The following is a 22,274-nucleotide window of genomic DNA, read 5'->3' as shown; positions in this document are numbered from 1 at the left end:
CTAGAGTGCGATGGTGCAATCATAGCTCAGTGTAACCTCAAACTGCTGGGCTCAAGCAATCCTTTTGCCTTAGCCTCTCAACAGGTGCATGCCACCATGCCCAAGCTAAACATTTTTAAAATTTTTTTGTAGAGATAGCATCTCACTAAGTTGCTTAGGCTGGTCTTGAGCTCCTGGCTTCAAGCAATCCTGCTGCCTCAGCTTCCCAAAGCACTGGGATCACAAGTGTAAGCCACTGCACCTGACCCCGCACTTTTAAAGGACTAACACCTTCTTTAAAAGGTATCATTCTGAAAAGCCAGTATTACCCTGATTCCAAAAGTAGACAAAGACACAACAAAAAACTTACAGGCCAATATTCCTGATGAATATAGTTGTAAAAATTCTCAACAAAATACTAGCAAATCAAATCCAACAGCACATCAAAAAGATTACAGACCATGATCAAGTGAAATTTATCTCAGGGATGCAAGGATTTTTCAACAGACACAAATCAATAAATGTGATATATCACATCAGCTGAATGAAGGACAAAAATCTTATAAACATCTCAATAGATAAAAAAAGCATTTGGTAAAATTCAACATCTCTCTATGATAAAAATTCTCAACTATTAATAGGTGAAGAAGGGACATATTTTATCACACAAAAAAACTTTATGCTAACAAAAAAAACCACACAGCTAACATTATATTGAATAAGGAAAAGCTGAAATCTTTTTTTCTAAGAACCGTGACAAGACAAGGATGCCCACCTTCACCACTGTTATTTACCATAGTACTTGATGTACTAGTCAGAGCCATTAGGCAAGATAAAGAGATAAAGGGCATATAAATTAGAAAAGAGAAAGCCAAATTGTTCCTGTTTGCAGATGACATGATCTTATATACAGAAAAACCTTAACACTTCACTAAAATACTCTTAGAACTGATAAATGAATTCAGTAAAGTGGCAGGATACACAATCAACACACAAAAATCAATAGCATTTCTAAACACCAATAATAAACTGCCTGAAAAAGAAATTGAGAAAGTGACCTCATTTATAACAGCTATGAAGAAATAAAATACTTAGGTATAAATTTAATCAAGGACGTGAAATACTTAGGAATAAATTTAGCCAAGAACATGAAAGACTCACAATAAAAACTATGAAACGCTGATGAAAAAATTTGAAGACATACAAAAAATAAAAAGATATTCCATGTTCATGGATTAAAAGAATTAATAGTGTTAAAATGGCCATACTACCAAACGTAATTTACAGAATCAGTACAATTCTTATCAAAAGACCAATGACATTCTTCACAGAAATAGAAAAAGCAATCCTAAAATTTGTATGGAAACACAAAAGACTGAATAGCCAAAGTAATACTGAGCAAAAAGAACAAAGCTGAAGGCATCACACTATCTGACTTCAAAATATCCTGCAAAGATAGAGTGACCAACGCAATATTGCATGGTATAAAAACTGACACATAGACCAATGGAACAAAATAGAGAGCCCAGAAATAAATTCATGTATTTACAGCCAACTGATTTTCAACAAAGGCACCAAGAACATTCACTGGGGAAAGAACACCCTCTTCAATAAATGATTTTGAGTAAACTGGATATCCACATGTAGAAGAATGAAACTAGACCCCTATCTTATATCATATACAAAAGTAAACTCAAATGGATTAAAGACTTAAATGTACCAGCAATACATAAGAAGTTGTTACTCCACATTTTTTCCTGTATTCGTTGTTGTCAGTCTCTTTAATTTTAGCCATTCTAGACATTGTGTAGTGATATCTCACTGTGGTTTTTATTTGCATTTCTCTGATAAGTAATGATATTGAAAAGTTTTCCATGGGTTTATTGGTCATTCATGTATTTTCTTTTGTGAAGTGTTTGTTCAAACCTTTTGCCCATTTTTATAATTGGATGTTTGTCTTTTTATTACTGAATTATAGACATTATTTATATGTTTTGGATTAACATCATTGGCAGATATATGTTTTGTGAATATTTCTTCCCACTCTGGCTTACCTATTTATTTTATTATCAGTGTCTTTGATAAAGTTTATATTAGCGAACTTTTATTTTCTGGTTGTTTCTTTCTGTCTTGTACAATTTGCTTACATCACTAGTCTGTGGGCTCCTATAGTGAATGAGTGTGAATATTTTTTTCTTGTGCCCTTAGCCCCAGCATAGAGCCTGACTTATAGATGGCCCATAAGTGTAGTATTAAGTTTGTTGGGAGTAGGAGAGGAGGAAATATGTTTCCTTTTTTTTGCCTAGTATCTTTTTAGGGAATTATCTCCCCTCACCATTCAGTCCTTCTGGTTAAGATAAGGCTTATCTCATTCCAACCCATCGTTAAGTGTGGGCACTTGATCCAAACTAGGCCAATTGAAGCCTTGCTCTGCACTCTTGTAAGAAATATGAGTGTAGAGGTATCATCACCCTCCTACTACCAAGATTTAGAAGGACATTGTGATGGTAAAGCAATTGCTTGCCATCTTTGCTTTCACCCAAATAATCCTACTTGAGTATGAAGTCAACACAGAAGTTAAGAGATGGAAAATGGAGAAAAAATGATCCTTGAAGACATAATTGGAATCCCTGGATTCAGCCTTTCCTGAATTTCACTTCCCTTTGAAATGCTCAGTTATATAAATCAAAGCTTTTTGGTTTATGTATTTGTTTAAGCAAATTTGAGTTATATTTTTATTTCTTGCAACCCAAAAAGTCCTGCCTACTATACTTCCTAATAATGTAATCCTTCCCCTAATTAACATCTAATTCTCCAAATCTCCAGAGGATTTTTTGGAGCTGAAGGAGATGGGGTGGAAAGCAATATTTGTAATTATCTCAGAGTGTGTGATCAATAAAACAGGAGTCCTGGCTTCATACATTATGTAGCACTGTTAAAAATCATAAACTTTTAAATCATGATATAAATTTAAAACAAAACTAATTATAATGTTCAGATCATGGAAAGACCTGCTACTATTATGTCCGAGCATACTCCTCACTGTCATTTTATTTCTATATATTGTCATCAAGTATCTGATTGATTAATGAAAGAAACATGAATCCTTGAAACAAGCAAATTCATTTTCTCTTTTAATAGTAGAACACAAGCCAGATGAAATCTTTTTTTAAAGATTCTGTCATATAAAACTGACAAAAGTAAAGTTGTTCTGGTTAAAGATGCATGTGTGTATATATATATCTGTGTATGTGCATATATTTGTATGTGTGTACATATGTATCTATGTGGTCTGAGTACCTATGTGTATGTGTGTCTACATACAATTGTGTATGTTTATACATGTGTGGTATAAAGTGAATGAGACTGTGTGTATATTTACATATATGTGTGTATAAGTGTGTGTCTATATCTCTATGTGACTGTATTTGCGTCTGTGTCTATATCTCTATGTGCTACATTGTGGCTTAATTTGCATTTGTGTGTCTGTGTGTGTTTGTGTGTGTGTGTGTAGTGTAAGTATGGGTTTGTGCCTGTGTTTGTGTCTGTGTGCTCTGTGTTTGTGTCTACATGTGACTTTGTGCAAACATGTATGTGCCTGTGTTGTATGTGTATGCCTGTAGGTATATTTGTGTGGCTGTATGTGTGCATGTGTTGATGTGTCTGTGGTAGATGGTAGGGAGAAGGGTAAAGCTACACTATCCTATTCTGTACTTGGTGCAAATTATGAAAAGTGCCCTCTCTGGTAGGACAGAGCAGCCTCACAGGCAAAGGAATTGGCCAGCAGACTGGGGACTGGGTTTCAGTCCCCACTGGCCCCCTCATCTGGTATCTTAGAGCAGAGAGCAACTTGGTGAACATGAGGGGTATTTTGGAAGACCTGAAGTCCATTCCGTCTCTCCTTTGTTGTGCAGGCACCTTCCCATAGAATTCAGTCTGAAAACTGATATTCTCTAATTGTCCCAAAATGACACGGTTCCAGAGGCGTTCATGGCAGAGTTCCTCTACCTGAAGTCCAGGAACTGCAGAGCCTCCAGGGGGCTCCTTCTTTGACTCAGCCTCAGGCCTTCAGCATGCCTTCCCGCAGGTAGACCTTCTCTCACCTCCCTTTTTGGAAAGCTCAAGCCAGAGAGTCCTGCCTTAGTGTCCTACGGCCTTAGGCTCGCTTCTGCCACCTGTGGCCTTGTTGTGGAAAACACGTGTTGAGGTTTAGGGTTGCATATTGCCATGGCTCATTACATGGTTTGCAGTTTTTAAAAAATGACTCAGGACTAAGAGGCTGTGGGGTTGTGATTGGGTGGTGTTAGTGGAGAAAGATATGGATGGTGTGGGACTAGTTTAGATGGAGAGTGAGGTCTTGGAGCCGGAAGTGGATGAGCAGTTCAAATGTGGAAGAGAAAACTGGTGCTGCATGTTGGCTCTAGAGGGATCATTAGGACTTAGATTCCTTTGAAGCCTTCACATCCAATATGAGCTGCCCACTTCAGCTTCTCAGCAGAAACTCCCTCTTCAGCAGTCTGACTTGTAGTGTCTTGTGATAGATGACCTTGGGCAAGTTGCTCAACCTTTGTAAGCCTCTGTTTCTTCAGTAATAGCCCCTATTTACTCATGTGGGTGGTTAGGAGGAATAATGACATAGTCTATGTGATGACCTGGGAGCACAGGGCTCAGTGAATATTGTTGCAGCCTTTTCTCCCCTTTTGCTATACCCTCTTCTTCCACCTCTGGATGCCCATAGCACTTCATCTGCCCGTAGTACAGCATCCAGCTCTGGCCTAGCACTTGGCAAGTGCTCAGTAGTCAGTAGATATTTGTTGAGTGAAGAGTTAAAAGAAGTCAGGCAGGCAAACGGAGGGAAAACAGTAAGTAGCAGACAAGTAATAAAGTAAGTTGAAACATTTTCCCACCTTTGGAAATGAACTAATAGCATCCTTTGATATGAAAGTTGAACAAACAATGATTTTGTATCTGTAAAATGTAGCTGTAGGTGATGGTCAGGGTAGGGAGCTCAGTAGGCACTTCTGATTGCTGGTTTCCTGTTTGTGATCATCTGCCAGGTCTACAGTGGACCACTTCAGTTTTCCCTTTGATATGACAGGGTGAATTTGGAAGAGAGAGAGTGTCTGTATGTAATGGCTGTTCCTGCCAGAGGGTCAAGTTTCAGAGAGGCTTAAAGGAATCTAAATGGTGAAAGAAAGAAAGGAAGAAAGATAGGAGAAAACAAATCTTATTAGTAATGAGAGATGCAGTAGGCAGGTAAGGGCTGTCATCACCATAATTATATACCAGGTATTAATCACTGCTATTATAGAGCACAATGCTAGTTGCTGAGATTGTGAAGTAGAATTCCAGGTTTTTGCCCTCCAGAGGCTTCCAATCTAGAAAATGGAATTGGTTAGAAGATGAAGGGGTATCAAACATTATCTGTCTGTTGAGTACTGTGACAAATGCTTAAAGGTATTTTGTAAGATATAATCATTCTCCAAGGAGAATCTAAGGTTCAGAGAGATTAAGAAACTTTCTTCAACTCATCCATCAAACAATCTGTAGAACTGGGAGAAGGCCCAAGTCTGTCTGGTTCTAATGGCATTGTACTGTCTGTAGGCCTCTGAGTAAGAGCATCAGGGCAAGCATGTGAAAAAGAGAATTAACTTGACAAGCTATCCTAGGTTCAAGGCCATGTAAGTAATATTTGATGATTGTTGCAGGAATCCTACAAGAAAAGAGATTTATTGAGATAGAAGGAGGAACTTTACAGAGGAGGTACATCCTCAACTAGATACTGATGGCAGAATATGAATCCAATAAGAATGAAGGGAGAGGCATTTTAGGTGGAAGTAGGCATGGTATGTGCAAAGGTGGGAAGTGGGAAAATTTTCACCTTCCGGGTTTCCGTTATGCAGCACGGAGTACCAGAGAGAGCACAACCTGCTCCAAACTTACTAATAGTGCTTCCCTAGCCCAGTCACCCAATTTCCATAAACCTCGGTTTCCCTATCTGTACAATAGTTGTGATAATAGGCACTTCATAGAGTTGTTGAGACCAGAAACAATGTGTATAATGTTATCTGCCTCTTCAAAATCCCCACTCTAAATTAAACTTCAATCAAAATCAGCTTCCCTCTCTTACAGTTTTCTGTTTTCCTTTCTACTTGCACTTGAATCAACTACATATTTGCGTGTTTATTTCTTTAATGTGTTTCCTGACTGTAAGTTCCATGAGGACAAGGAAGATATCTGTTCATCTCAAACACTATCTCTTTAATGCCTAGAACAGTACTCAATAAATCTTTGTTGAATGAATGAATACATAAATGTAGGAATGAATAAATGAATAATAAGATCTATTTCTGTGCTATGATTCTAAGAATCTTAGGGAAAATATCTCTTTTCTCTGGTAATGGGCAGGTTGCTAATGCAGGAAAAGCTTTCATGGAATGCAGTTAGAGCATTACAGGGCCTCCATAGCTTACCAGAGAAGCACCATGTCTCCTCTCTGTCTACTATATGGAACCATCTCTGAGCAGGAAGGAAATTATACAAACTTTCAGCTCAGCTGGTTCCAGAGTTTCACAACCCAGCTCTGTCTTGCTTACATCTGACGTGCTACTTCACTGGTGTGACCTCCAGTGTGCTTAGTGGATAATGACACTGCATAATCCCCATGCTGCCCCACAATGACCCTGAGTGATGTCTAGACTTTCCAGTAATCAAGTCTTATAATTAAATGCAATGCAATAACCTTTTATGTATTGTTGGGGAGGAGAATAGGGAATACATAGATGCACTGATAATTACTAGGCATTTGATATATGGCCTGTGATAGGGATAAGGGCAGGAAACTAAAGGGTACAGAGGAAGCTATGTGGCCCAGCCTGATGTGAAACAATGGATGTATGGTTGGATAACATTTATATATTTTCAAAGTGTGATTATATATTTCATCCCTTAGTCTCCCTGTAGTCACGGGGAAGTATAGATAGCATTTGCATTATTTGTTCTTATTATATATAGAGAGAAATTGAGGCAAATGAGGGTGGTCCGGGACATAGATCTGGTTTCAGTGGCTGTCTTAGTCTGTTCTGTGCTGCTATAACAGAATGCCAGAGGCTGGGTAACTTATAAAGAAAAAAAATTTATTTCTCACAGTTCTAAAGGCAGGAAGTCCAATATCAAGTTGCTGGCATCTGGGGAGTGTCTTCTTCCTGTGTCATCCCATGGCAGAAGGTGAGAGGGTGAGAAAGAGGGGTTGGGAAATCAAACTTGCCCTTTTATAATGAACTAATTCCTGTGACAACGGTATTAATCCATTCATGAGGGTGAAGCCTGCATGGCCTAACCACCTCTCATTAGGCCTCACCTCCCAACACTGTTGCATTGGGGATTAAGTTTCCAATACATGCTTTCTTGGGGACACATTCAAATCATAGCAATGGCAGATATGAACTCATGGCCGTCAGTTTAGGGATCTTCTGAACCACACTGTCATTAGCCCTTATGTTGGACAGCAGTATGAGCATGCTTGCAATTTCACAATGTCACAGAAGGTGGGGGACCTTCTATAATACGTCCTCTATGCACTTTTGTGATGGAACATCAGAATACAATATATTAGTGATACAGAAGTGCTGGGAAGTGAAGGGTGTGTCCCTTTAAATGATAGGGAAGGGGGCAGGGACATGCGTATGTGTGCCCAAGGACCTAGGTGAGGACAGGCATAATTTTGTTTTCCTGCCCAAATATTGCATTTCCCAAGACAACCCTGGCCTGCCACACCCCCATCCTGTGCTATAAAAACCATGAGACCCTAGCAGGTAGACAAACAGGCGGCTGGACGTCGAGAGGAGCACATCAGCGGAGGAACACGCGGGCAGCTGGATGTTGAGAGAACACACTTACGCCAGCAGGCCACCAACTGGCAGAATGACATGGAGTTTGGCTGGGGCAGTGGGAGGAGAGCCTGGGCCGCCAAGCGGCCCGACACCAGGGGAAAACCATCTCCCTTTTGGCTCCTCCACCTGCTGAGAGCTACTTTCACTCCATAAAACCTTGCAATCATTCTCCAAGCCCACGTGTGATCCAATTCTTCTGGTACACCAAGGCAAGAACCCCGAGATACAGAAAGCCCTCTGTCCTTGCAATAAGGCAGGGGTTTAATTGAGCTGGCTAACACAAGCCACCCACGGACGGCTAAACTAAAAGAGCACCCTGCTACATGTGCCCACTGGGGCTTTGGCTGTAAACAGTCACCCCTAGACACTGCTGTGGGGTCAGATCTCCACAGCCTACCTGTCTGTATGCTTCCCTAGAGGTTTGTGCAGTGGGGATTGAAGAAGTGAGTCACACCCACATCGCACGCCCTGTGAAGGGGACAAGGGAACTTTTCCCATTTCATTAGGAGTTGGCAAACTAAGGCTCATGGGCCACATTGTCCATTGCCTGCTTGTGTAAGTAAAGTTTTATTGAAACATAGTCATACCTACTCATTTACTATTGTCTATGGCTGCTTTTACATTACAAAGTTGAGTAGTTGCAACAGAGACTGTATTGCTCACAAAGTCTAAAATATTTACTATCGGTCCTTTACAGAAAAAGTGTGTCACTCCCTGGAATAAATGAATCAAATGGAAGTAAATGGAAAAAAAAAAGGATTCATTCATTCGTAATAGGCAGTGTATCATAACTGAAAAAGATAGTGAAAATTGGTTTCAGACAAACCCAGGTAAGAATCTCACCTTCGCCACTTGGCTGGAAAACTCTGAACAAATTATTTTTACTCTTTGGGCCTGTTTCTGCATCTATCACCTTATAAGGTTGCTGTCTGAGAATTCTACTATACAATGTAATGTATCTGTTAGAGTGTAATATATCTGTTATTAGGTTTGACCTCATACAATAGAAACACAAAATAAAAGTGTCTTACACAGGACAGCAGTTTTTTTCTTTCATGTGGAGGTCTGGAGGGCAGTGGGTATTGATTGGTTCAGTGCCTCCTGCATTAGGAATCCACGCTTCTTTCACTTTGCTGCTTTGCTGTGTGTGGGTTTCATTCCTGAGGTCCTTTCATGGTTCAACATGGCTGCTGGAACAAATAAAAAATCAAATACACAAAAGCCCAGAGAAAGAGCCATCCACAGAGGCCAGGCAACAAATCCACTTATTCAAGTCTAGCCAAGATGAGACCCCCTTGCCACAGTGCATGAAACCAGCATATTCCACTTATTCCATTCTTGGGGTACGTTGAAACAGATCTGGAAGCAATGTCTTCTGTGTATTAAGCATCTAACACTTTACAAAGCATTTTCATATGTCTTACCACATTTGTTCTTCATAATGTTCTGAAAAGGTAAGATGAATACATCTTATTATTCCTATTGAACACTTGATTCACACAGCTGCTAAGTAACAGATTCCAACGAGTCTATAGCTAGGTCTTTGGGTATGTTGCTGGTAATGAAAAGGTGAACAATCATGGTGCAGAAGAAAGAAAATGAGCCAAACCAGGATCCCTGGTAGAGTTGTAGTGCAAAGACTGGGGCTAATTGTGTGGCCTCAGCCTCACTGGGCTGTTCTCCTCACCTGTAAGGCCAAGATAAGAACACTTATTTACTTCGGGGTTGTTGTGAAGATAGCAGACAATCTTAGTGCACCTGCCACTTAAGATCAGTTCAGTGAAATTATTACCTTTCACAGGTGTGTCTTTGGAAAATCACTTCCCTTTCCTGGATCTCAGTTTTCTTTTCTAGGAAAACAACATGTTTGGACTCAGCGACTGCTAAACTGTCTCCCAAACCTCGAACTCCCTCAGCCTGGGATCCTGCCATTTATGAAAATAGTTCGGATTGGAGCTCAGGTTGGAATTCTCGCTTTAGTTGCTTGCTAGCTGTGTGTCCCAGTAAAAGCGAAAAATTTCGGATTCCCCACATCTGTAGAATAGGGATACATAACATGCAGCTTATTAGAAAGGGAAGGCATGTGAGAAATAAATTAGGTCCGTGTCCAGTACCCACTAAATTGTAAAAACTTCTCAAAGGCAGGGACCCATCTGTTTTGTAGATTTACAGAATGTCATACGTTGAAGTACGGGGGTTCGCCACGGGATTAGAAAATTTCTGTAGAGTAAGGAACAAGACACAAGGTAAGCATTCAAGAATTGTAACCATGCAATATTCTTATTTCTTACAGCCGCCTACAACAGTCCTGGTGTTTAGTAAACGGTCTGACACACACACCCATCCGGGGCTGCGGAGAGTCCGCCTGGGTAAGCTCCGCAAGGTGAGTCCCCAGAGCCGGGAACTCGCAGCCTGAGCAGACGCAGCGTAGCCGATCTTGGGTCCGCGCTCCTCCCGCCTTGCCCAGCCCTGCCCGCGGTTGGCTAGGCCCCAGGGAACGCTGCAGCCGCGGGGTGGGCAGGCGACGGCCAATCCCACGCCCGGTTCAAAGGGCCAATCAGGCCGCGCTTTACAGGGGCCGCGCTTTACAGGGGCCGCGCCGGCGGGGGCGGGATCGCGCGCGAGGCGGGGCTGTAGCCGCCCCGGGACCGCACTGCTCAGGCGCCGTGGGGTTCGGCGCGGCTACGTGCAGAATCCGTCTAGCTAAAATGTAATTTCAGATTGGACAAGTACTGTAAGTGACCCTCCTCTCAGTCCCACGTGGGCGCTGGGGGCTTTTGCTGGTGCGCAGGCTCTTAGCGCGCACGCCCAGAAAGAGGCTTCTCCAACCCGGCCCGGCCCTTCCTTCCCCTTTCCCGCAGTCGTTGCCTCCTCCTCCCCTTCCTCCTCCTGGCCGCTTAGTCTCACACCCGCCGGGCCGTTGTTCCCGAGACGTTGTTGAGTCCCCTGTGTCCTCTTCTGGGTGAGGCGTCCGGCCACTTAAGGGAAGGGAAGGGAAGGGTCGGCCTTGACTGCATCCCCAAGGCTGCCTGTTAGGTGTCTGGAACCCGTGCTGCTTCCTCTCCGATCAGTGCCCACTTATATGTATTCAGTACTCTTTCTCTCCTCCCCTTACCCTTGTAGGACATTTTTCCTGGCATTTGAGGAGCCTTTAATTCACGTCTGGCTACCGAAGGCATTTTTAGGCTAGTGTTGCTTGTAGATTTAAACGCTTCCAGCACTTGTGATAATGTTTGAGGCACAGCTGAGTTTAGATGAGATAATGCTGTTTGGTTACAGTTATCCTGAGTAGAAAGGCCTAGGGGTATCTTTTCATTTTTAGCCGTTTCCTTTTTATTTAAAGATTGACAAGGGGCCGGGCGCGGTGGCTCACACCTGTAATCCCAGCACTTTGGGAGGCCAAGGCGGGTGGATCACGAGGTCAGGAGATCGAGACCATCCAGGCTAACACGGTGAAACCCCCGTCTCTACTAAAAATACAAAAAATTAGCCGGGCGTGGTGGCGGGCGCCTGCAGTCCCAGCTTCTCGGGAGGCTGAGGCAGGAGAATAGCGTGAACCCAGGAGGCGGAGCTTGCAGTGAGCTGAGATCGCGCCACTGCACTCCAGCCTGGGGGACAGAGCGTCTCAGAAAAAAAAAAAAAAAAAAAAAAAAAATTGACAAGGTGCAAAATGGTGAATTTCCCTCATCATGGGCTGTTTTCCACTAAAGCACTTCTGTGTCTTAACACAAATTTCTTCCCTGAAGAGTCAGTCATGACATGACCAAAGTCTGAAAAGCAGTTAATCCTTAGGTTAAATTTTAAAGTATGAGACCAGGAGGGGTGAGGTGCTTATTCTTTTGACTTGTAAATCAGAATGAAAGAAGGGAAAGTCTTTTATTTTGTGGCTGTTATTTAAATGGTAGAGTTTTGCTTTGTATAGTTTTTGCTTGCTTTTCCTCTTTTTTTTCTATGATCCACCACGTGTATGTCCTGATTTTTTTCCTTTTTAACTTGCTTGCTGGATTTTCCAGCCAGATGACTGCCGCTTGGTCTTCTGGGAGTCTCCTGTTAATGGGGCCCTCATGCTTGGCTCTTGACCTGATGGCCACTGGCCTGGCTCTTGGAGGACCTCCTAGTGGGAGGCCCAGAGCACTGTTATTAAGGATGATTGGGGGAACAGATCAGAAGGGGTCAGCTGGGCCTGGAGATCAATTTTGAGGGGGAGGGAGGTTGGGAGCCTGCCTGGCTGGATTTGGAAGTCAAAACATGTGTGCTGGGAGAAGGGCATAACCCCAGAGGGTGGAGAGCCATGTCTTTCTGGATAAAATTAATAAGTTTACTGGGAGGAGGCTGGGCCTTCCAGGCTGTGTTAGTTTTTGTTGTGGGCCTTGGCTTTTCCTGGAATTTGGTTCCCTTTTCCTAACCTTTCACTTATTAGTTTAAATAGTTCCCTTTACCTAACCTTTCACTTATTGATTTAAATAGTTTAAATCACAGTCAATTACCAGCTGGTTTTTAAAACAATTTGAGGTAATGAATCTTGCCCTTAATCTCCTAGCCAGAGTGGAACACCCTACCTCCACCCCCAGGGGGATTTGAAATGATTATTTTACCAGAACGTGCTACAGAGATCACTTACCTTCTCACCTGCCCACCTTTTTTATAATGGAGGGACATAGAATCAACCCAGGTGGTGTCAGAGATCATCCAAATCAGTTCTTCATGTATTCATTTGTTCACTCATCTTGTCCACATACTTTGGGCCCAGAACTGTGGTAGTCTCTGGGAAAGTGCAGATGAGTAAGACTTGGTCTCTGCTTTCAAGCTTTCATCCAGTTTGCTTCAATCCACTTTGATGAGGGAGATTATGTGATAGTGAGATGAGTACATTGAAAAGGTATGCCGAAGACTCCCAGGAGTTGAGAGAAGGGCAAATGGCTCAACCTGGGGAAGCCATTTGGGGAGGACTTCCCAGAAGGGAATACTGGAGCCGAGTTCCAAAGCCTAAGTATGAGTGGGCTGGAGAAAGAGCGAGGGATTATATGAACCGGGAACAGCATGTGCAGAACTACACAAGCATGGCACATGGTTGATTAGGATGGCTGTGCAGGAACGGCTAAGTTGGAAAAAATCACCTGACAGGAGGCTGGGGAGGGTGAAGGCCAGGTCAGGAAGGGTCTGGTGAATCATCTTAGGGGAGTTTGAAATATATCTCCAGGGCAAACAGTGATACATACTCTCAGGTTTATGTTATAGAAAATTAATTCTGGCTGCAGTTTGGAGAATGAATTGGATTGGCGAAACCCGGAGAGAGGTAATTGTAGTAATATAGGTGAGAGACGTGTTAGGGTAATAGTTATGGGAATGGAGAGAGATTAGGAAAATAGAATGGTTAGGAATGTTATAAAGTTTCAGTGCCACAAAAGAAATAGCACTTGAATATCAAATTTTCTTTTTTTCTTCTCAGCAAGGCCATTTACTTCTATAGAAGGGTGCGCCCTCACAGTTGGAGCAATGGTGAGCGCACACCTAGACAAGGCGGGGGGGGGGGGGGGGGGGTCTTATTCCTGACGCACGTGGCCCCTGTTGCTGTGTCGTTCCCCTATTGGCTAGGGTTAGACTGCGCAGGCTAAACTAATTCCAATTGGCTAATTTAAAGAGAGTGACGGTGTGAGTGGTTTGGCGGGAAAAATGGTTATGGCAGAGCAGGAAATCGGAATGAGTCAGGGTGGAGAATGAGCAGGTAATCGGAATGAGTCAGTGAGTCTGGGTGGAGCAGGTGATCGAAAAAGCTTGCTTTATGAGGACGTTAAGTTTAAAAGTAGAAAAGAATTGAACATACTGACATATTGATTCTTTGAAGAGAAATTTAGAGCTCATATCTAATGGAAATTAATTACTGACTGAATGTAGGGATAAGAAGGAATGTAGTCATCAGTAGGTGTTCTTGAGTGGGCTATTTTGTAGCAGCTTTAGTGAGGAATAACTGACATCCGATAAACTACGTATTGAGAGTGTCTAATTGGAGAAGTTTTGTTATATGCATATGTCTATGAAAACCATCATGACCATCAAAATAACATACCTAATAACCCCAAAGATTGCTTGTGCCCTTTTTAATTCCTCTTTGTATACCCTCTAAGGTAAAGTATGTATTAAATCTTTCGTCCATTTTAAAAAATGAGCCTTTTATTTTCTTTTTATTGAGCTTTGAGAATTCTTTATTCTTATCATAAGTTCTTTATCACGTGTAACTTGCAGATATTTTCTCTTATTTTGATGCTTGTCTCAACAGTGTCTTTTGAAAGCAGTTCTTAATTTTGATGAAGTCTAATGTATAATTTGGTTAAATAAATGTTACCAATCTGAATTATAATGGATCATGCTTTTTGTGTTTTATCTAAGATATCTTTGCTTAACCTAAGGTCTCAAATATTCCTCCTATTTTTAAAAGAAGTTTTGTCATTTTTGGTTTTATATTAAATCTGTGATCATTTTAAGGTAATTTTTGTATAGGACATGAAATATGGAATCAGGTTTTTTTTTTTTGCATATGGCTATCCAGTTCCAGCACGGTTTGCTGAAAAGCCTATCTTCATTGAATTGCCTTTGCACCTTTGTTCAAAAATCAATTTACCATGTATACATTGGCCCAATTTTGTGTTTTATTTTGTTCAGTTGATCTCTTGTCTATTTTAATGCGAACACCACATAGTCTTATAAATACAGCTTTGTAATAAGTACTGAAATCAGGTAGTATAAGTCCTTTAATTTTGTTCTTTTTAAAATTTGTTTTGATTATTCTAGGTTCTATTTCCATATGAATTTTATAATCACTTTGTCCATTTCAAAATAAGGCCTATTTAGATTTTAACTGGAATTGTATTGAATGTATACATTAATTTGGGGGGAGAATTGACATCTGAAATACCAAGTCTTCTGACCCGTGGACATAGTATATCTGTTCATTTATTTAAGTCTTCCTTATTTCTCTAGGCAATGTTTTGTAGCTCTCAATATATAGGTCTTACACATCTTTGTTGGATTATCTGTAGGTATTTCCTATTTTTTGATGATATTGTAAATGATATTAAAATTTTATGTATTTTAAAAATTTAATTTCCAGTTGTTTTCTTGTTACTGGTATATTGATTGTGTATCCTGAAATCTTGCTCATGTGCTTATTATTTCTAAGAGCTTTTTTGTAGATGCCATCAGATTTTCTATTTAGGTGATCCTGTCATCTGTAAATAAAGATAGTTTTACTTCCTTTCCGATGAGATTGCCTTTTATTTTTCTTGCTGTATTCCACTAGCCAGAACCATTGCTTTGCATAGAACTGATGAGAGCTGACATCTTGCCTTCTTCCTGATCTGAGGGAGATGCATTCATTTCTTCATTATTAAGTATGATGCATGATGCTAGTTGTATATCTTTTGTAGATATGCTTTATTAGGTTTAGGAAGTTTCATTGTATTCCTACTTTACTGAGAATTTTTTAAAGGAATAATGGAAGTTGTAATTTTATTGTTTTTCCTGTAACTGTTGTGATCACTCTTTTTTTTTTTTTTTTTTTTTTTTTGAGTTGGAGTTTCGCTCTCGTTGCCCAGGCTGGAGTGCAGTGGCGTGATCTCGGCTCACTGCAACCTCCATCTCCCAGGTTCAAGTGATTCTCCTGCCTCAGCTTCCCGAACAGCTGGGATTACAGGCATGCACCACCACACCCGGCTGATTTTGTATTTTTCTTTTTTTTTTTTTTTTTTTTTTTAAGTAGAGATGGGGTTTCTCCATGTTGGTCAGGCTGGTCTTGATCTCCTGACCTTAGGTGATCTGCCTGCCTCAGCCTCCCAAAGTGTTGGGATTACAGGCGTGAGCCACTGCGCCCAGCTGATCATTTATATTTTTAAAAAAGATTCTTAATGTGGTGAATTACATTTATTAGTTTTTTTTCCAATGTTAAATCTTGTGTTCCTGAGATAAACCCTATTGGTCAGGGCATATTGTCCTTTTTTTATATTGCTGAATTTTATTAGCTGAAGTTTGAAGAATTTTTGTATCCATCCTTATGATGGATATTGATCTATAGTTTTCTTGTATCAGCTAAATACCTGACCTCTCGGTAAATCTGGCCTCGTAGAATGAATTAGGAAGTATTTCTTCCATTTTGATTTTTTCTGGAAGAGATTATGTAGAATTGGTATTTTTGTTTCTTAAATGTTATTGCAGCACTATTCACAATAGCAAAGACATGGAATCAGTCTAAATGCCGGTCAATGGTAGATTGGGTAAAGAAAATGTGGTACATATGCACCATGGAATACTATGCAGCCATAAAAAAGAACATGATCATGTCCTTTACAGCAGCATGGATGGAGCAAGCTGGAGAACATTATCCTGAGCCAGCTAACACAGAAACAGAAAACCAAAAATACTGCATGTTCTCACTTATAAGTGAGAGCTAAACAATGAGAACAAATGGACACAAAAAGGGGAACAACAGACACTGAGATCTACTTGAGGGTTAGATCTACTTGAGGGGGTAGGAGGAAAGAGGATTAGAAAAAAAATAATTTATTAATATAAAAAATGCAAACCTAAAGTATTTAAATAAAATTGAACTTTATTCAGTTTGTTGAAAGTTTAATTGAATCTTATTAAATAAGTTTTAAAAAATAAAGCCATTCACAATTCCAAAAAAAACCCCAAAAAACCCTGTTTAGTAGGATTCACTAGTGAAGCCATCAGGGCCTGGAGTTGTTGTTTTGGGGGCAGGAGGTTAAATACAAAGTCGTTTGATTACATAGATATAGGATTGTTCAGGTTATCTATTTCCTTTTCCCCCCAGCTTTATTGAAGTATGACTGATGAGTAAAAATTGTACATGCTCAAGGTGTGCAATGCAATTTGATATACATTGTGAGATGATTACCACAATCAAGCTAATTATATCCATCACCTCATGTACTCTTTCTTGGTGTGGTGAGAACACTTAAGATTTACTCTCTTAGCACATTTTAACTATACAGTAAATTATCAACTGTAATCACTATGTTGTACATTAGATCTCCAGAATTTTTCTAATAACTGAAAGTTTGTATTCTTTGGCCAACATTTCCCCATTTCCTCAATCCCTGGTAACCATCATTCTCCTCTCTGCTTTAATGAGTTGGACTTTTTTAGATTCTTCATATAAGGAATATCATGCAGTGTTTGTCTTTCTGTTTTTGGCTTATTTCAGTAGGATGTTGTACTCTTAAGTTCATCTGTATTGTGGCAAATGGCAGGAATCTTTAAGACTGAATAATATTCCATTGTGTATATATGTATGACATTTTCATTATCCATTCACCCATCTGTGAACATTAAGGTTGTTTTCATATCTTAGTTATTGTGAGTAATGCTGCAATGAACATGGGAGTACAGCTATTACACCAAGTAGTGATTTCATTTCTTTTGGATATATATCCAGAAGTAAGATTACTATATCATATGGTAGTTCTATTTTTATTATTTTGAGGAACTTCTGTACTGTTTGCCATAATGCTGTACCAATTTACATTCCTACCAACAGTGTACAATGGTTCCCTTTTCTCCATATTCTCATCAATACTTATTCTTTGACTTTTGATAATAGCTGTCCTAATAGGTATGAAGTGATTTCTCATTGTGCTTTTGATTTACACTTTGCTGATGATTAGTCATGGGTGAGCATGTTTTCATATACCTATTAGGCATTTGTATGTCATCTTTGGGAAAATGTCTATTCGAGTTCTTTGCCCGTTAAAAAAAATCAAGTTACTTGAGTTGTATACATTTTTAAAAATATATTTTGGATTTTAAGCCCTTATTGGGATATATGATTTGTAAATATTTTCTCTTTTAGAGGTTGCTTTTTCATTTTCTCAATTGTTTCCTTTGCTGTGCAGAAACTTTGACGTAGCCTCACTTGTTTATTTTTGCTTTTATTGCTCGTGCTTTTGATGTCATATCCAAAAAATCATAGCCAAGACCAATGTCGAGGAGTTTTTTGTTGTTTTCTTCTAGGAGTTTTAATGTTTCAGGTCTTATGTTTACAACTGTAATCCATTTTGAGTTGATTTTTGTGTATAGTATAAGGGTTCAATTTCATTCTTTTGCATGTGACTATCCAGTTTTTCCAACACCATTTATTTTCCTTTTCCCCATTGTGTATTTTTGTTGCTTTTGTCAAAGGGTAGTTGATTGTATATGGGTAGTTTATTTCTGGGTTTTCTATTGGTTCCATTAGTGTATATGTCTCTTTTTATTCCAGCACCATATTGTTATGATTATTATAGCTTTGTAATATAATTTGAAATTGGGAAGTGTGATGTCTCCAGCTTTGTTCTTTCCCAAGATTGCTTTAGCTATTTGGAGTTTTTTGTGGTTCCATATGAATTTTAGGATTGTTTTTCTCTATTTTTTTTTTTAAATGCCATTGGTATTTTGATAGAAATTACTTTGAATCTGCAGATCACTTTGAGTAGTATGGTTATTTTAGCAATATTATTTCTACCAATCTGTGAACGTGGATATGTTTCCATTTATTTGTGTCTTCTTCAGTTTCTTTCATCATCGGTTTATAGTTTTCAATATACAAATCTTTCACCTCCTTGGTAAATTTTTTCCTAAGTACTTTTTCCTTTTTGATGCCCTTCTAAGTGAGATTGTTAATTTCTTTTTGGGGTAGTTCATTGTTAGTGAATAGAAATGTGGCTGATTTTTGTTATGTTGATTTTTTATTCTACAGCTTTATTGATTTAATTTATTAGTTCTAACAGTTTTTTGGAGTCTTTGGGTGGTTTTCTATATATAACATCATGTCATCTGTAAACAGACAATGTTATCCCTTCCTTTCCAATCTGGATGCCTTTCATTTAGTTTTCTTTTGTAATTGCTCTAGCTAGGACTTCCAATACTGTGCTGAATAGTAGTGGTAAGAGTGGGCATTCTCTCTTGTTCCTGATCTTAAAGGAAAAGCTTTCGGCTTTTTGATGTTGAGTATCATATTGGCTTTGGGCTTGTCATATATAGTCTGTATAATGTTGAGGTGGATTCCTTCTATATCTAATTTGTGATAGTTTTTATTGTGAAAGTATGTTGAATTTTGTCAAATGCTTTTGCAGAATCTTTTGAGATGATAGTATTTTTATCCTTTGTTCTGTGAATGTAGTGTACCACATTTATTGATTTGCATATGTTGAACCATCCTTGCATTACAAGGATAGTTACTTACTTGATCATGGTGAATGATCTTCTTAATGTGCTGTTGAATTTGGTTTGCTAGTATTTTATTGGGGATTTTTGCATCTGTGTTCATTGTGGATATTGACCTGTAATTATCTTTTCTCATAATGTCCTTGTCTAGCTTTAGTTTAACGGTAATGGTAATGCTGGCCTCATAAAATGAGTGTGGAAGTATTCCTTCCTCTTTAATTTTTTATAAGAGTTCAAGAAGAATTTTATTAATTGTTTAAATGCTTGGTAGAATTTATACTCTACCCAATTCCCTCTGAGTTATGAGGCTTTCTACTCTGGCTGTTATGAATAGAACTATTCCTGGCCTTATGTGAAGCCCACTGATTTGTTCTCTCTAATCCTTTTTGGTGCTTCTGCCTCAGATTGTTTTCACATATAGGTGCATTAGTACGGATGATTAGTACTCTCCTGAATACTTGGGGAGTACCTTTGCAATTCTCTGGCATTCTTCTTCTGTGCAGCTCTCTCCTCTCTTGCCCAAGATTCTAGCCTTTTTGTTCTCCACAGACTTTCAGCTCTGTCTCCTCAACTCAGGGAGACTGCTGGGCTTGGCCTGTGTTAGTCCTTTTTGTGCCACAGTCTGCAGACATATCCCAGGGATTAAACTTGAGCCATTGAAGGCCTTATCTCATTTTTTCCCATCTCTGTGTGATTACTCTGTTGCCTGATGTCCAATGTCATGAGAATCTTTGTTTTCTATTTTTTTCCCCATTGTTTTAAGCAGGGAGGTAAATATGGTTCCTGTCACTACATCTTGGCTGGAATTGGAAGCATTCAACTAGAATTTTTGAGGAAAATATAAATAAGGGACTATCTAAAGATGTGAGGAGGGGATTTTTGAGGTACTCAGATACCAATAATAAAGGGGAACTTTTACCACTTCAAGGTGCTAAGAGCATGGTGAAGGAAGTATATCAGAGGGAAAAACATAAGCTATACCTAAATTAGGATAATTTTCAATAAAAGAACTATTGAGTAAGTGAGGGCAGCCTGAATGCCTGGGTCTAGTAACAGTAAGACTGTTACATCCTTAGACCCAAAGGGGTGAGGGAAGGACTGGTTACCAGAACCCAAAAGGAGAAATCGTGTGGAGAAGCCTGCCTGGAGAGGATCTGTTATTTTAGCCCAAGAGAAGCAGCTGGCCCAGGCCAACTCTACAGGAAAGGAGGCCTGACCTTACTCTTCTCCTTCCTTTGAGGCTTCAGCTAGAGCTCTCCATTGCTCAAACCCAACTAGAAGACAGAGGATTAGAGAGTCTTGGAGATCCAGATTATTGTCCCCAGGACAGATAGCAGAGAGGGAAGGTAGAGAATGGATATGTAGTTGGGGAGGAATATACAGTGACATATGTATAGAGTGCACTTAGGAAGGATAGGAAAATCAAATAAAAATTGTTCAGGCTAAATATATTACCAGTCCCTTGACCATCTAGATTTGGGGCTGAGCTATACTGAAATCCATTGCAGATTATGCTGAGAGCTGAATAGCTTGGATTCTGCTAAACAGGCCATGGGAGAGAGATTAAGAAAGGACTCGGTTGCTGACTGGATATTGCAAGATGAAAATTGAGAAGAAGACAAAGTCTATAAAATGAAGAATGAGGCCAAGCACAGTGGCTCATGTCTGTAATCTCAGAACTTTGGGAGGCCGAGGTGGGAGGATAGCTTGAGCCCAGGAATTCGAGACCAGCCTGGCCAACATGGCAAAACACCATCTCTATAAAAAATCTAAAATTATTGTGTCATGATGGTGCATGCCTGTAGTCCCAGCTACTCGTGAGGCTGTTATGGGAGAATCGCTTGAGCCCAGGAGGTCGAGGCCACAATGAGCTATAATTGCATCACTACACTCCAGCCTGGGTGATAGAGTGAGACCCTGTCTCAAAAAAAAAAAAAAAAAAAAAAAAAAAAAAAAAAAAAAAAAAAAAATCAAGAGTGATTTAGACAGATCAAACTCAATCTAGTTAACCAAATATTGGGATTGTAGAATTATGTGGCAGCTTTGACATTTGAATAAGGCTATTGTTAAGATCTTTAAAAAATTGTCATGTGACATAGTAGAAAGAACATAGGATTGAAATCCTTCTCTGTTATTCACTGACTCTATGACCCTGACAGGTGACCTAACTGCTCAGAACCTTGGTTTCCCATCTAAAAGTTGCAGAAAAGATTAGCAAGGCCATCTAGTAAGTCACTGGCACCACATCTTGCACAGAGTAAATGTTCATAAGAAATTTATTGATGTAAGATGAGGGTTGGCTCAAAATATAAGTAAGTCTAAAAAGCATTTGGATTCATGTGAAGGTACATATTGATAAAACACAGATAACACTAATTCTAGTGAACCCTTAAGGGAAGAATAGTGTATTTGACAAGGATTACCTCAAAGTTCCCCTTCAAAGACAGTTTGTGAAGAAGCCCCAGCTCCCTTTCCCTTCTCCCTTAAAGAGCAGATTATTTTTTATGTTAGTTAATTAGAACAAACTATAGATAGTTTGTTCCTATCAAGAACAACTTATCCTTGTCAGAGATTGGATGCTGGGCTGGATGGGCCAGTGAGGTGTCCCAGCATGTGTTGCATCCAGGGGGTCTCCAGGAAGGGAGAGGGAAAAGGAAGACTTCCTGTGTGCTTACCGTGTGCAGCTAGCCCAGCTTACCTCATCTCCATGCAGTGTCATGTGGAAACATGGGTGACTGAAGATCATTCTAGTTAAATATGGTCAGTGCCTCTTAATGCTGCTGCTTCTCTTTTTATTTTAGAAAAAAAGCCATGTCATGGAGGAAAGTTACAGGAACTTAAAATGTATAGCATGGAGAAAAGAAGACCCAACAGGAGGTCATGAGAGTCATCTTAAAACGTTTGAAAGGGTAGCCCATGTATAAGGGTAAAAAAGGCTGTTTGGATGATCCTTTGGGATAAAAATTAGGACTAGAGGGTAGGAGCTATACTAAGCACAGTTCAACTCAATACAGAGAAGGTCTTCCTTCCTATTACTGTAATAGCTGCTCATTAAGAACATTCAAACAGCACAGAGAGGGACAGGTAAATGGCCTCCAAACCTCCACTATATTTCTTTTTGCTGGATGTCATTGCAGTAAGCAGGTTTTGTGTGTGTTTCCTGAAATCTTTTATGATAGGTCTTTA

At 39.8% G+C, this 22,274-nt stretch overlaps 1 protein-coding gene and 1 long non-coding RNA gene across 11 annotated transcripts in view; one reads left to right on the top strand and one right to left on the bottom strand.

The window, feature by feature from the left end:
- Positions 1-1,892: 1,892 nt before the first annotated feature.
- LOC106634910 (uncharacterized) lies at positions 1,893-10,301 on the bottom strand. Of its 2 annotated transcripts, none has more exons than XR_004672963.3 (3): positions 10,163-10,301; positions 8,903-9,061; positions 1,893-5,159 (listed from the first exon to the last, which is right to left on the bottom strand). It is a non-coding gene; the product is annotated as an uncharacterized LOC106634910 (long non-coding RNA). The 2 variants fall into 2 exon arrangements; XR_008619730.2 differs by lacking the exon at positions 1,893-5,159 and adding an exon at positions 6,888-7,184.
- Positions 10,302-10,474: 173 nt separating this feature from the next.
- FGGY (FGGY carbohydrate kinase domain containing) overlaps positions 10,475-22,274 on the top strand; it is a 459,452-nt gene continuing 447,652 nt past the window's right edge. For 2 of the 9 annotated variants that reach the window (XM_034966197.3, XM_034966184.3), the window contains exon 1: positions 10,475-10,605. The gene's annotated coding sequence lies outside the window, so the exon portion shown is untranslated. Of the gene's footprint in view, positions 10,606-10,655; positions 10,834-22,274 lie in introns of those variants that run through there. The other 7 variants (XM_034966174.3, XM_034966202.3, XM_034966229.3 and 4 more) reach the window with 7 other exon arrangements.

Source organism: Pan paniscus, chromosome 1 (assembly GCF_029289425.2).
Source record: "Pan paniscus chromosome 1, NHGRI_mPanPan1-v2.0_pri, whole genome shotgun sequence".
NCBI lineage: Eukaryota > Metazoa > Chordata > Mammalia > Primates > Hominidae > Pan > Pan paniscus.
Note: the sequence above shows the minus strand (reverse complement) of the source record. Positions and strands in the feature narration are given on the sequence as shown.